This window comes from Tenrec ecaudatus, chromosome 6 (assembly GCF_050624435.1).
Source record: "Tenrec ecaudatus isolate mTenEca1 chromosome 6, mTenEca1.hap1, whole genome shotgun sequence".
NCBI classification, from domain to species: domain Eukaryota; kingdom Metazoa; phylum Chordata; class Mammalia; order Afrosoricida; family Tenrecidae; genus Tenrec; species Tenrec ecaudatus.
Window position 1 is genome coordinate 126,693,234 of NC_134535.1, and position 15,854 is coordinate 126,709,087.

At 46.5% G+C, this 15,854-nt stretch overlaps 2 pseudogenes; one reads left to right on the top strand and one right to left on the bottom strand.

The window, feature by feature from the left end:
• The first annotated feature begins 4,091 nt into the window (after positions 1-4,091).
• LOC142451663 (enhancer of rudimentary homolog pseudogene) lies at positions 4,092-5,064 on the top strand (annotated as a pseudogene).
• A 4,713-nt stretch (positions 5,065-9,777) lies between these two features.
• LOC142451664 (protein BUD31 homolog pseudogene) lies at positions 9,778-13,579 on the bottom strand (annotated as a pseudogene).
• Between the last annotated feature and the right edge of the window lie 2,275 nt (positions 13,580-15,854).

The window sequence follows — 15,854 nt, forward strand, 5'->3', positions numbered from 1 at the left end:
CAGCAACAGATCTGCTTAAGAGATGGCCTTCCGCTAGATGCAAATCCTACAAGCTAAGCATAAATGGTAAAGGTTTTTATAAGACAATATAGAAGAATATATTCATGAATTCAGGGTCAGGATCTTTTTTTCTCTACTGTTTATGTTTTTAACTTTTTATTGTGATTCTGATGAAAGCTTACAGAGCAATTTATTTGGTTTTCCAGCCAAAAATTGAAGACATTTTGATTCATGACATTGATTACATTCCCCACAATGTGACAACATTCTTCCCACTTGCCCGTGTTTTCCTCTCCCAGTCTTCTCCTTTCCTATCCCTGCCTTCTGAACTTTCAAAAACCAAACCAAACTCAGTGCCATCCAGCCAATACTGACTCATAGTAACTCCCTGTGGATTTCCGAGACTGTAACTGTTTATGGGAGTAGAAAGTCAAGTCTTTCTCCCAAAGAGCTGCTATGGTTTCGAACTGCCAGTCATGGGAGATCACAGCCCAACACACAACCACTACACCACCAGGGCTCCTTTATCCCGGCACAAATATTGCCCTTTGATCTCCTACGGTTGGTTGTTCTAGGGAATATTCAACCTCCCTGGCGGTACTGGTAAGGAAAGTTGATGCATGGTGAGAGGATAAAGGGAGTCTACCGGTCTCTGTCATAGTCTTATTATTTTGAGTTTTCCCCCACAGTTTCCTCCTACTCCACCCAGGACCTCTATTGTGACCCCACCCCCCCTTTGCAGCTGTGAGCAGGAGTGGTCACAGTGACAGCCAGGTACCATTGAGCTCTGGCTTCAAGCACATTGAAACCAGCGACACTAGAGGCTGGGGTTCACGTGGTCCATTAGTCCTGTTGAGTAATTGTTTCCATGCTTCCTCTTCCCCTCCCCCCCAGAACCAATGGTCTTACATTATTTATTGTGAAACTCAGTGCAGAAGCATAAAAACCAAGGAAGAAACCAAATATTTGCATATACAAGTTCAATTGAGCAGATGGTAGCAAAGTCTTAAACTCAGCATGACAGACTTCTAGTGAGGCTGGGTAAAATTGCCATCTCACGGGACATGGAGTGCGGGGGTGGGGGGGCGGCGGCGGCTGGGATTAGGGAGCTCCTTACAGACCCAGCTTGGGTCTTCTCCAATGTCTTCTCATACAGTTATACCTGACTCAATTGTACTAACTGTAAAGGAAAAGATGTTAGTATATAAAGTTATATATAAAGATGTTAGCAAGGCAAAGCTCATCTGTAGTCAACTGGACATCCCCTTATGGAAGAGTCGTGGGGAGGAAACAAGCCAGTCAGGGTGCAGTGTAGCAAGGATGAAACATACAACTTTCCTCTAGTTCTTAAATGCTTCCTCCCACCCACTATCATGATCCCAATTCTACCTTACAAATCTGGCTAGACCAGAGGATGTACACTGGTACAGGTAGGAATGGAAACACAGGGAATCCAGGGTGGATGATCCCTTCAGGACCATTGGTGAGAGTGGTGATACCGGGAGGGTAGAAGGAGGGTGGGTAGAAAGTGGGAACCAATTTTAGGGATCTACATATGACCTCCCTGGGGGACAGACAACAGAAAAGTGGGTGAAGGGAGATGTTGGACTGTGTAAGATATGACAACATAGTAATTTATAAATTATCAAAGGTTCATGAGGGAAGGGAGAGCAGGGAGGGAGGGGGAAAATAAGGAGCTAATGCTAAGGGCTTAAGTGGAGAGAAAATGTTTTGAGAATGATGAGGGCAATGAATGTACAAATGTGCTTTATACAGTTGATGTATGTATGGATTGTGATAAGAGTTATATGAGCCCCCAATAAAATGATTTTAAATAAAAGAAGACGCAGGATGGTGAGTCTTTGTCCCACGTGCGTTGGATATGTTAACAGAAGAGACCAGTCCTGGAAAGAGGGTGAAGCTTGGCAAAGAGGAGGGTCAGTTCAAAAGAGGAAGACCAACAAGAAGATGGATTGCCACAGTTGCTGCAACACAGAACTAACTCAAATCTATCAGTGACGTGAGGATGGCGTCCGCCCGACCCAGCAGGGTGTCCTTGTGTTGTGCCTAGGGTGGCTAAGAGTTGGAGCCAACTCAATGGCACCTAATAACAGTAGCCATGGAAAAGATTGATAACCTCGATTATATAAAGAACATCTGGTCATCAAAATATAACCCACAAATGGAACATTTGTAACACAGATAACTGAGAAAGGATTTTTGTCCAGGATGTATAAAGAACCCTTACAAATCAATAAGGGGAAAAAAGAACTTTAACATAAAAATTCTAAACATTGATCCAAAGATTAGAGCTAGCACGTCACAAAAGAGATCAACCCACAAGGTCAATAAACATGAAAAGTTGCTCAACCTCATTAGTAATCAGGAAATTGCAGAGTAAAGCCATAAAGAACTATTAGTGTATCAGAGGCAAATCAAAATTCACAAGGAGCTGCCATTTCACTCCCACTAAGATGACTAAGATTTCAAACAAAGAAAAAACATTGACAAGGATGTGGGGAAATGAGAACTCTTATCCACTGCTGGTTGAATCTAAAATGGTGTAGCCATTGTGAACAACTGTGTGGCCATTCCTGAAACTAAAATAGAATGGCCCTGTAGAGAAGACAAGTGGAATAAGGTTTCCTAAGGGGCCAGGGTGGTGGGGGAGGAGGGGTCCAGGGTGGTAGTGGTGGTGGAGGAGGGGTCCAGGCTGGTGGTGGTGGGGGAGGAGGGGTCCAGGCTGGTGGTGGTGGGGGAGGAGGGGTCCAGGCTGGTGGTGGTGGGGGAGGAGGGGTCCAGGCTGGTGGTGGTGGGGGAGGAGGGGTCCAGGCTGGTGGTGGGGGGGGAGGAGGGGTCCAGGCTGGTGGTGGTGGGGGAGGAGGGGTCCAGGCTGGTGGTGGTGGGGGAGGAGGGGTCCAGGCTGGTGGTGGTGGGGGAGGAGGGGTCCAGGTGGTGGTGGTGGAGGAGGAGGGGTCCAGGGTAGTGGTGGAAGAGGAGGGGTCCAGGATGGTGGTGGTAGAGGAGGGGTCCAGGGTGGTGGTGGTGGAGGAGGGGTCCAGGGTGCTGGTGGTGGAGGAGGAGGGGTCCAGGGTGGTGGTGGTAGAGGAGGAGGGATCCAGGGTGGTGGTGGAGGAGGGGTCCAAGGTGGTGGTGGTGGAGGAGCAAGGGTACAGGGTGGTGGAGGAGGAGGGGTCCATGGTGGTGGTGGTAGAGGAGGGGTCCAGGGTGGTGGTGGATGAGGAGGGGTCCAGGGTGGTAGTGGTGGGGGAAGAGGGGTCCAGGGTGGTGGTGGAGGAGGGGTCCAGGGTGGTGGTGGAGGAAGAGGAGGAGTCCTGGGTGGAGGTGGTGGTGGAGGAGCAGCCCAGGGGAGCTGATAGAAAGAAGCTGAGGGAGGAAGATCATGTCTTGAAACACTGGAGCAGCAATTGTACACTCCTGCTTAATGGGATTGCACTATGTGTGATATCAAGAATAGCTCCCGGTGAAATAGTGTTGAAAAGAAAAGAAAAAACCCCTAAAGGCAGAATTCTCAAATGACCCAGCAACTCCACTCTGAGGAACACAGCTAGCAACCTGAACGCAACAGTCAGTCTGGACAGACAGAGGGACTCCAGTGTTCACTGCAGCACAGTCCACCGTCGCCTCAGGGGGAAACAACGGAAATGCCCGTCAACGAATGCCTGAGCCACTGGGATGGGGGGTGTACCTACAATAGGCTCATAGGAAGTGAAGTCCCTGAGACATGCCAGGACACTCGTGGAGCTTGAGACAGTGCGCCAGGTGAAACAGTCGATCACAGGAAGACAGACTGTATCAGCTTGATTATGGACGGAAGCAAGGATAGGTAAATGTACAGAAACCAAAGCTCATTAGAGGCTACTAGGAGCCAGAGGGAGATGGGGAGTAATCTACGGAGCACTGAGTTTCTGTTTACAAGTGAGGGAAAATCTACCCTGATTAAGGATAAGGGTTGAATAGCTGGTTAATGTAATTGAAGTCCATAAGTTGTTGTGCACTTGTAAAAAAGTTGAATTAGCCAATGCTGTTTGAGATATGGACAAGGGGACCTCGCCAAGTATGTGGAGGACATGAGGGTGAGCTGGCTGCTTCAGCTGCCACCTCGCTGATCACCGGGGTTGGTCTGGCTGATCTGGCCGGCAAGAGAGTGGTCCTCAGGGGCATCCATCCCGAAGCTGCACACGAGAAGAGGACAGCCTTCCCCAGACGGAGGACTGGCCTTTGGTCAAGGGTGTACGAGAAGCTGCAAGTCCTTGCTAGAGCCTGCAAACAAGCTCTCCAAAGGTTAGTGGGGAAATGTGATTCTCTTTTCAGTCCACCTTTTCCGTGAGCTTCTTGAAGCCCTCTTTTACCCACGACAATGACAGCAACAAGAAGAGCAGCTGCTGAGGTTGCTGCCATGCGGCCATCACCTAAGAAGACCAGCTGCCTTGATCTGGAGGGTTAGCAGCATGGTTTCATGGGCCATTCATGTCCGTTGGCCTAGTACTGGGTTTAATGGTTCCATTCCCCTCCTAGTTCATTGTACAGCCCCTGGGGTAGGAGAAGCGCACAAGCTCCTTGCTAGGAGCAACCGAGGAAGAAGGAAAGTCAAGAAAAGAGGAGGAAAGGGAACTGGTGACTCAGTGCCTCCATGCACAACTCCCCCTTGGTCATCAGAATAGAACTGGATGATCTCCTGGGCAGTGGCGAGCTCAGGCGGCAGAAGCAATAGAAGAGCGTGACAGTTGGTGACATCTCACACCACTTTGCCAGTCCAGCCTACCACGGGCCAGAAGCAGAACTTAGCTGACTACAAATCTGTGAATGAATGCCTGGAGAGCGTGGTAAAACCTAGGAAGAGCTTCACAGGAGGATGAATCCCAGCAGCCCCTCGTTACACACGACATCAGGCGGTTCTCTGATTTTATTGAGGACCTGGCAGACCTCAGCCGGCTTGTTTCCTGAACTGATACCCAGACACGCCAGCCTTACACCAAAGACTGGATTAGAAAGATCTACCTGCTCCTTCTTCGGCAGGCTCAACCGGCTGGAAATAGTTGAGTTGGAAGCTTCCAGGGAGGGTGTGTGCTTGGAACACTACTGTGTCCAGTGTGTTGTCGTGGGCATTTTGTATGCTAGTAGCCCTGTGTCCATCGTGTGAACACCAGTCAGGGTGGAGTGTATTTGACGACACGTAAGGATTTTGTTCTATCTGACCTTCCTGTTGCCTTCCTCTCCCCACACCTTTTCTTTCTTTCTTTCTTTCTTTCTTTCTTTTAATTTAAATAAGTATAAGCATCTCAGTGCAGTATAAGCATCTCAGCACTGGCAGGGGTCTCCACATGGCTTCTCCAGCTCTGAGGCGCTGGCTGCCATCAGCCTGTTTCCATGTGGCTTGTCAACAAGAATGTCTCACAGGGACTGAGCCTGCGTCCTGCCTCCAGTGAGCTATTTACCTCCTTAGCGCCTCCAAATGAGGTCATCCAGCTGTGACCGAATTGACAGGCTAAACTCCACCCCCTCACTGTTAATCCTCTCAAATTGACAACAGATTGTATAAATACCACAATCTTCAAATCACTGTCCTCTCATGTCCCTCTTCACTCATGGGACCAAAAAGAAGTCACACGGAGCAAAGTCAGGTGAGTAAGGTGCATGGGGCAAGAGAACATACTGGGTTTTGTGTGTGTGTGTGTGTGTGTGTGTGTGTGCCTAAAACTGGTGCATGAGATGGCTGCATGAGCAGGTGCAATGTTGTGGTGGCATTTTTTGTCACACACTTACGCAATCATTTCAGAACTTCTAAATAGAAAGCTTGATTAACAGTCTGACCTGGTGGAATGAACCCCAAATGCACTGCGCGTTGACATTTTCGTCTGCTTGGGAAGTTAGGAGACAGAGGTCCAGAACGAGGTTTTCATCAATTGGCTTTTCACCTTGTTTGAAATGAGAAAACCACTCTTACGCTGTGCTTGGTCTCTGTGACCAGAGAGAGCCTTCCAAGGCGACGCCCTTGGTGCACTAATTCAGAGCGAGTTGCTTGATGCTCACCTAACAGAAAAATGGGTACGTACTACTATGAAAGCTCGGCCCAGTGGAGCTTTTTTCTGTTGTTGTTGTTGGGTTTTTTTTTGGGGGGGGGGTACTGCCTCATATGTTCTGCCAGTGGACATTCATGATCCCTGAAACTATGGTCCTGAGTCCCAGACCCAGCTAATAAATTCCTCAAGGTGTTTGCTGATGTCTAAGAAGTTAAAAAAAAAGCAAGGGGGTGGTAATTAAAAATCATTTTAAAAATAAAAAAGCACAACTAAATTGAAAAATAAATAAAATATATGTGCAGTATCTGCCAATAATACTAAAAATAGTATTTAAACCCACCTAATTCACAACTTCAAAATTCATTTTACTTTTAAAGTATCTAATTCAATATCCATACCTAGCAAAGCTTTCAGCAAACTGGGAATAGAAGAGAGTCTTTCTTAACTTGATGAAATTAATTTAAAAAAACAACCACAGCACAAAATATTCTTACCAGGGAAGCGTTCTTTTAAACCCAGGAACAACACTAGACTGCTAGCTATCACTGCTTCTATTCAACATTGTACTGGAGGTCCTAGACCGCGCAAGAGAAGGAAATTAAAATTAAAAACACGGCATTGGGAAGGGAAAAGAAAAGCTGCCATCTCTTGCAGATATCACTGTCTTTGCAGAAAACGCAGGAGGGAGAGGGAAAGTTCTTAGAAATAAAAAGAGAGCTTATCAAGATGCCTGGCATGAAAATCAATATGTCAGATTAATTAAATTTCCGTAGACCAGCTCAGGAACACTGGTGAAAAGTAAAAGTGCTCAGCTGCCAACCTAAAGGTCAGCAGTTCAAGCCCACTAGCTGGAAACACCTGGGGACCTAGGGAATTCTATGAGGCAGTTCAAGTCTGTTATAAGGCCGCTGAGTCAGAATCTATTCATATGCACACAACACAAGTTCGAAAATGTAATCTTAAAAAACACCATATGCCAAAATGCAAAAAACAATTAAGTGTCTGGTAATAGACATGATAGATCATGTGTATTATCTGTATGTCGGAAATGATATGACTTTACTGGCAGACATTGAAGAAGATTTTAAATAAATGCGTTATTCCAAATCTATGATAGGAATCTTGAATACAACAGATGCCAATTTTCTTCAAGTTGAACTTTAGGTTCAATGAAATTCCAATCAAACGCCTGTGGTCCTTGACAAGTTGATTCTCAAACAGCACAAGAGCCAAGTGCCCAGACCTTCCGGAGGAAGCTAGCTTTTTCAGGCTGGTCTCTTAGTGATCTAGTGCTGCTGTCACAGAAATACAACAAGTGTGGTGGTTTCAATAAACAGAAATTCACTTGCAGACAGGTGAGGATGCGAGAAGTCAGAGACCAGGGCATCAGCTGGAGGACCAGGCTTTCTCTCTGTGGGGGCTGTTGGGTAAGGTCGTTATCTCTTGATTTTCTCCTTGGCTGTTTTGGGATCTTCATCCATCTCCCCCCATCTCTTGCTTAACTTAATCTGCTTCCTTTCTGTCTTATAAGAAAGTGAATCAAGATATACCCTACACTAATCCTTTCTCGTGTACTTAACAAAGACAACCCCTTCCCACACGGTGTTATAACTACAGGAATTGTTGTTGCTGTTAGCCGCCTTGAAGTGGTTTCCAATGCATCATAGTGATCCTATTTACAGCAGAAGGAAACATTTCCCAGTCCTGTGCCATCCTGGCATGGGAGTCTTGGTGGCATATGGGTTACCAAATGGGCTGCTAACGGCAAGGTCAGCAGTTCAAAACCACCAGCTGCTCCTCAGAAGAACGGTGGGGCTTTCTACTCCCTCAGAGACTTACAGTCTCAAAAACTCATGGAGGCAGTTCTACCCTGTCTTACAGGATTGCTATAAATTGGCATCAACTCGGAGGCAGTAAGTTTGCCTGGTTGTGCTGCCATCCTGGCAGCTGTTATGTCTGAGCCTGTTGTCGCAGCAACGGTGCCAATCCATCTTGTGTCTTCTTCACTGGCCCTGACTTACCAAGCATCGTGCCCCTTACGAAGCACTGGTCCCCCCAATAACATGTCCAAAGAAGGATAGACGAAGTTTCAAGAGCCTAGCTTGTAAGGAGCATTATGGCTGTACTTCTTCTAAGATAGATCTTGCGCACCCTTCTAGAAGTCCACAGTACATTCAACCTTCCTTCACCAACACCACAACTCAGACACATAAATTCTTCTTCAATCTTCCTATTCATTGTCCGATTCGCATACGAATATGAGGTGACTGAAAATACCATGGCTTTAAAAACTGAAAGGAAATAGAAGGCCATGGTTTAGGTACGAGGCACCTTAGTCCTCAGAGTGACATCTCGGCTCTTCAACACCTTACAGAGGTCTTGTGTAGCAGAGCTGCCCAATGCAATATGTCATTTGATGGCTTGACTGCTGCTTCCATGACAATGGATTATGGATTCAAGCAAACGGAAATCCTCGACAACGCTAATATTTTCTTTTTTATTTTTTTAAAATCTTTTTATTGGGGCTCATAAGGCTCTTATCACAATCTGTACATACATCAATTGAGCAAAGCACCCTTATATATTCGTTGCACTCATCACTCTCATAATTCACCTTCCACTTGGGTTCCTGGAATCAGCTCGGTTTCCCTTATTTTCTCCTTTTTTATGAATTTGTCTATCGGTCCAGTTGTGAGGTTTTGGGTTGTCCTTTAAGTTGCAATCCATCCTGAAGGCTGCAGTCTTTGATCTTCCTCAGTGACTGCTTCGAGCCGTCCTCACCTTCAGCAAGGTAGGTCGCACAGTCTGCATGTCTGCGGATCGTTAATAAGGCTTCCTCCAATCCTCATGCTTCTTTCCTCTTCCTTTAATTCTCTTTTCAGACCATTTGCTCTGCACGCAGATTGAATAAGCTTGGTGAACTGCTGTAACCCCGAGGTGCACTTTTCCTGATTTAAAAGCATGTGGTAGCCCTTCTTCTGCTCCCCAAGCTGCCTGTTGGCTTACATACAGGTTCCTCATGGGCACACGTGAAGTGTTTCGCAATTCCTATTTTTCCCTATGCTGCCCATAGTTTGTGATGACACACAAAGCCTAATGCTTTTACATAGTTGATAAAATCTGGGTTAACATCTTCCTGCTTTCAGCCAAGGTCCACCTGATGCCAGCCATTATCCCCCTTGGTCCACATCCTAGCTCAAATTCCTGGCAGCTTCCTGTGGAAGACACTGTTCGGCTCTTTTACTTCATCTTTGCCTCCATCTGATTGAGCTGGTCTGCTTGTGGAAGCCAGTTTCCGACTTTCTTCTGACATCCACTTTGGTCTTTTCTTCTGTCCCTTTAATGACATTATGCTTTGTGTATGATCTCCTCTCACAATTCGCAGGGTCTTTGGTTATTCGTATGCAATGTGTCAAATCTGTGCTTGAGATGGTCTGTGAATCCAGGTGAGAAAGACTCAAGGTTTGCTTTAGTTCTCATAGGTTTGTTTTAATTTTCTTCAGCTTGAACTTGAACTTGAACTGTATTGTAGTGATGTTGTATTCCAAAGACGGCCCCTGCTCCTGTTCTTACTGATAATAATGAGGTTTTTATAGTCCTTGTCCATAGATGTCTTTTTTTCTTTTTGAGGCTGGAAGATTTTATGCTTTCTCAATCACAGCTGATACACACCAGGTCTACCCCGGGAGTCCCTGCTCCGGTGGCTCTGGGGTCATTCTGTGTGGAAACACTCCTAGGAAGGGGGCACCATGAAGGTCGAACCAGAGAAGTCTGAAGTCCAGGGTTGAGAGGGGGGTCCTACCAGAGGGCTCAGCCAGAGCAGTCCCAGCAGCCGGCACTCACAATGCGTGCACTCAATGATCCGCCTACTTCAATCTTGCTTTTGGGGACAGGCAGGTGCAGTTGGTCCCAAAGTTGGTGTCTCCGCGCTGGATGCAGCGTAGACAGCACAGGTTCTCATAGCCCTGCTTCTTCCACTCTGCGACCGGTTTTGTCTGTATGACCCTCTGTGATCCAGTACTCAGCCGGCTCTCTTCTTATGGATTTCGGTTTATAAAAGAGGTCACAGATGTTGCGTGTTTTCTTGTGGTGGACTCTGAAGATGGGCCACAAGGACTCCAATGTTGTGGGGGACCAGCCCCCATAGCCAAGTGGATCCTAAGGGACAGTTGTGTAATTGAAGGGTAAAAGGGTAAATTAAGAAACATCAGAGACAAAATGCAAGGGCTCACCTCTTCTGATGTCAAGAGCAAGAGAGAGAGGGCAAATGTATCCCTCCCTAACAGGCTCCTATAGTCTTGGGGCATGAAAGCTACGTCACACATACAAAGGGGATGTGCCAGAAGCACACACGTATCAGGAAAGGGAGGTACTAGGGTAAGGTGACCAGACATCCCGCTTTTGGCGGGACCATCCCACTTTTTAACAATTTTTCCCACGTCCCGCGGTGTTTTTAAAAAGTCCTGATTTTTGGAAAGAATGCATGACAAGCTAGGGTATACAGTGTTCGGCTGCCATGTGACTGTTTCACCAGGATATGAGTTTTATCAATGGTGTCCCGCTTTACCAATGTTAAAATCTGGCCACCTTATACTAGGGGCATACACATGACACAAAGGCACATACATAACAAGGTGGGCAGGTCCTAGAGTAAAGATGGTGGCTTGGCCTTGATCATCCCTCAGCTGCCTTGACCTTAGGCGTCCTGAGCTCTTCTCCAGGGGAACAATCTATGATCCTTATTAGAAGGGAATGGGCCACACGTAGAGTGGGGCAGACAATAGGGTCGGATTCTCTCAATGGCAGACACCTTCAAGCATGTAGTGGGTGGCCATGAGGTGGTCAGAAGCATCTTAAATTGGCATTATTGGGGGGACATTGTAGGGAATCACTTTCAGTTGGGAGAATGTGACAGGAATTCATCTCCAACTCACAAACATGAAGGCTGCCATCCACCAGAGTCTTGGCCTCCCAGACTCCTTAAATATGAGTGTAGAAAATTTGTCCACATACACTCTCTTTCCGGTTCTCTTTCCGGTGCTTTGTCCCTTGTGGGGCTCTGTTTCCCCTTCTCACCTCTTTCCATCCGTCTCATCCTGCATTGGTTCTATCAACTCCCAGGCATCCGGAAGAGTTTCCTGGCTTCTTTTGACTTTGGCATTGTTGTTCAAATGGACAAAGATCTTAGAATCTGCTTGCCAAGAGAGTGATTTGAGACCTCTGGATTCTCCATGACAAGCGTGGGTTCTGATCCAGCTCTGCTGTCCACTAACCTGGTGACTCTGGGAAAGTTACTTCCCCTCTCTGGTCCTCAGTCTCCTCATCAAAACCTCAGTATCTTGGGACCATTGTTTCTCTACTTGCCCATTTTAAAAAACCACTTATCCTTTCTTTGTTTCCAACTTCCTAATTCCAGTCTCTAGTAATCGTCGATGCATCTTGATCACAGCTCTGATTACTTGCAGACTGCAGAAATTTTAAAAAAATGTTCGATTTTTCTATCCTTGACATTATTGGTTGTTGCATAAATTTGAGTAACAGCCATGTTAACCAGCCTTCCTTGTAGCTACGCCCATATTATTGCATCATTGGCAGTGTTGTAGTTCAGCTAGACCTTTAAATCTTCTTTTGCCAAGAATGTGACTCGGTTCCTCTTCGTATCATCAATGGATGTGACTCAGTTCCTCTTTATGTCCCCTACTATTCCCGGCATAGTAGATCATATGATTCAAAATGGTAACGCTAGCTCACTTCAGCTCACTAATACCTAGCATATTGATCTTTAAGTGTTCCATTTCATTTTTGACAACATCCAATTTTCTGATTCCAACTTCATACATTTCATGTTCTGATTGTTAATGGATGTTTGCAGGTGCTGCTTTTCAGACTGAGTCTTGCCACACCAGCAAGGGAAATTCCTGGCCCCTTTATTCCAAGTCATCAGGGTGGAGGACTCCTCTTTAAGGAGGCAATTCTTCCCCAGTCCTACTTTCAGTGCCTATAACCTGAGGGGCTCATCTTCCGGCATTGCATCAGGCAGCATTCTGCTGTGCCCTGTAAGGTGTTCACTGGCTAACTGTGGGCGACCTGCCTCCACAAGTGAATAGGTCCTAAGGGGAAGTTGTGTGATTGACAGGTAAATGAAAGAAAAAAATTGACAAGATATGCAAGTGCTCACCTCTTCTGACGGCGGGATGGAAGGAGAGAGGAAGGTCTAATGTGTTCTACAACATGCTTATATAGTCTTGGGCTAGCAAGCTCCAGTAAGCACATAGTTAACAGGAAGGGGATGTGATCGAGCCATACAAATAACAGCAAGGTATGTAGATAACAAGACGGACCTGCTCTAGAGTTAGGATGGTGGCTTAACCTTGGTCACCTGTGAGCTGGCTCGACCTTAAATGTCCTTGAGCTCTCCTCCATGGGAGAAGAGCCTTATGATCTTGGAAGGATCTATGATCCTTAACACAAGGGAGTGGATCATACTTAGAATGGGGTGGTCTGATCGCTTTTTTTTGGCTACAAAAGGAAGCTTTATTGTTCCCATTGGTCCAGGGCTTGGGAGTGGGGCCCCAGGGTGGTGGCGCTGCAGCTGCAGGGGCAGGTTTGGGCAGAGGGGCTAAGGCTGTCGGTGTGAGGCAGAGGGACCTCCGTCGCAGGTGGCTGGGGTCGTATTTGAGGCAGACCGCTGGAAGAGAAAGCCTAGTCTGGGCTGGGGCCTGGCCCACCTGCGGAGGTGGTCAGGGGGTCCCCTCCTCCTCCAGCAAGTGGTGGTTCAGAAAGTCTGAGAGATGGAGGTCTGTGTGCGTGGACCCCACGGCATGCAGGTCCGGAAAGACCTGGTTGAAGCTCTTCTCCAGGGCCAGGGCCAGGGCCGCTCCCTCCCGCAGCGTCTAGGCTTCTGCCCTGCTCCTCTTGGGAGGGCTCTGCACATCCAGGAAAAGGCGCAGCCACCGCGCTGATTCTGCAGCGCCCACAGCTGCTGGGCCTCTCGCCCTTCTTCACCAGCTGCGGAAGAAGTGTCCCATGCCCTCCAGGGCCTCATGGACGCGGTTGAAAAAGAAGCCCCAAGAATGATTCAGAAAAAGAAACGAAACAAACTCCGGAGAGGCGTCAGAAACCTGCAGGTGCGGATGGACCAGGCCTCGGCTTAGGCGAATCATTCGGCCGGTGCTGAGAGCTTGTGATCGGTCCAAGTTTGGAGGTCACCGCACACAAAATGAAACAGGGCTGGCTGGTCCCAATTAGAGGGGTGACCTAGGAGATGGTCCCGGAGGGGACGCGTGGAGAGGAAACTGGAGAGGGGCGAAGGTTGGAGGAAGGGAATCCCCCCAGTGGGGTTTGTCCAAACAGTGTTGGACAAGACGCAGGTCCACGGGTCACCCGGCGAGCCTTCAAGTGTACAGCAGCCACCGCGCGCTAGCCAGCTGCATCTGACAATTGACGTTGTTAAGGGGGCGTGGTGGGGCATAACTTTGAGTCCGGAGAATGTGCTCGGGATTCGCCTCCAACTCACAAACGTGGAGGCCCCCCATCCCTCAGCGTCTGGGCCTCGCAGACTCCTTCAACGTGAGCGTGGAGAATTTGCCCTCATGCACACTCTTCCAGGTTCTTAGTTGACCACAACCAAGTTTTGCAGAAGCAGGTTGGTAGGTCCTTGCCAGTTTGTCGTTGTGTGGAAGCGCTGCTGAAACCATTCAGCACTGGCCATTGGTGACCCTGCTCATATTTGAAATATCGGTGGCCTCGTTTTGAGCATCATAACCAGGAAGTCACAACGGTAGAACCAGCTGACAGAGGAATGATGGTTGATAAGAATACTCATATTAAAATGAATACTTCATGATATTTGAAGATCACTAAAAGAGTGAAAGGACAGGTCACAAACTAATATTTACAACATATATAACAAGCAAAAGATTATTATTCAGAATACTGGGAATCAATAAGCAAAACACAAACAGTCAGAATGATCCAGCTTTTCCCCAAAGAGGAAATTCATGAGACTAATAAGCATATGAAAAAAATGTGCAAGCACATTCATGATTAGAGAAGTCCCAAACAAAACCACAGTGCGATCCGATGGTCCATCTACTAGATGAGCCGAGACTGAGAAATCTGAAGATACGGGAAGGTTGGAGAGAAGGTCGATCAATGAAACTCAAATATCCATGGCAGACGTACAAGTTGAAAAGACGATTTGACATTATATTCCGGTTGATTATTTTAATACTTGCTCACCTAGCAAGCTCACTCCTAGGTATCTGCCCTAGAGAAACCCTTGCACATATACAGAAAGAAGCAAATATATCATTTTCATAACAACAATGGTTATAATAACAAGTGGAAACAATTCATTAGCCTATCACCAGGAGGGTAAATAATTTATGGCATATTTATACATACACAATGGCTCATTATATTCCAGTGAAAATGCTTAAACCTTACCTACATGCGGTAGGAGGCATAAATCTTGGGAACATAATAATGGGTGGTGAAATTTTTGCCACAAAACTACCTAGGATATAATATTGTTAGTTTTTGTTTATCTTGTTTTTTAAATAGAGCAAGATATTGATCTGATCCCATTGTATATGGAGTCACTATGGGTTAGGGTCAACTCTAAGCAGCTAACAATACCAGTAACAAACAGCCTACTGATTAAGCTTATATCCATTTGTGAGACAAATTATGTTTTTAAAACAGCATAATTTTTTTAATTGGGAGCACAGTGATTGTGGGGAGAGGTCAAACGCTTACAGACATCCTCCCCAGGGCAGTCAGTCACCAGACTATATGGCAGGCCTCGCTCCCTGCTACTGGGGACAATAAGCTATTCCTCCTTGAGGCCTGTGGCCAAGCGTTCTCACCCTACTGATAATGATCTCTATCAACTGAGTCAGGGAACAGGCCAAACTGACTCTGTGACATCCAAGTTAAGTTATCCGCCCATCTTATCAAATGTATACCCCAATCCCTCCTTTTACTGTTGCATGTTTGTCCCTAGACCACCCCTCTCATTACTGCATTACCTATGGCACAACCCCTCCCGGTGACGTATGTACTCACCTGTAATTAGGGGGCTTACACGTCCCTAGAGAAGATAATAAGCTTGGGCTAACATTAAAGAAAAATTCTCTCCCTCCACGTGGACCATCAAGTGGGGCTGAGGTGAGCATGCTACCATGAATTGTTTCTGACTCCATTTATTTCAATACTTCACTTCTTTTTTTAAAAAAAAACAATTTATTAGGGGCTCATACAACTCTTATCACAGTCCATACATATACATACATCAATTGTGTAAAGCACATCCATACATTCCCTGCCCCAATCATTCTCAAAGCATTTGCTCTCCACTTAAGCCCTTTGCATCAGGTCCTCTTTTTTCTTTCCCCTCCCTCCCAATACTTCACTTCTATCTCTCATGCTCTCTATGACTTTACTATGATCTTTACTTGTTATGGCTGTACAATTGCGCCTACCGGACCCGTAATGCTGTGTTAGGGGCTGGCTTCCCCTGACAGTGAGACAAATTATATTTTTAAAACAGCATATTTTTTTTAATTGGGAGCACAGTGATTATAGGAGGAGATGGGGATTGAGTAAAATAGGAGTGTAGTGTCTAGATGACTGGTAGCTTTCTAGTTTTAGAATCGTGTGTTGGATTCACCAGCATTCCTGTTTCCCTATGCTAGAACTAACCTAGCTCTTGGATATCACATAAGGTGACTTCTAGATCAAATTTGCCCACGTTGTATCGTTTCATCAAATGTATTCAATCTGCATGCTGAGCAAATAACCCAGGAA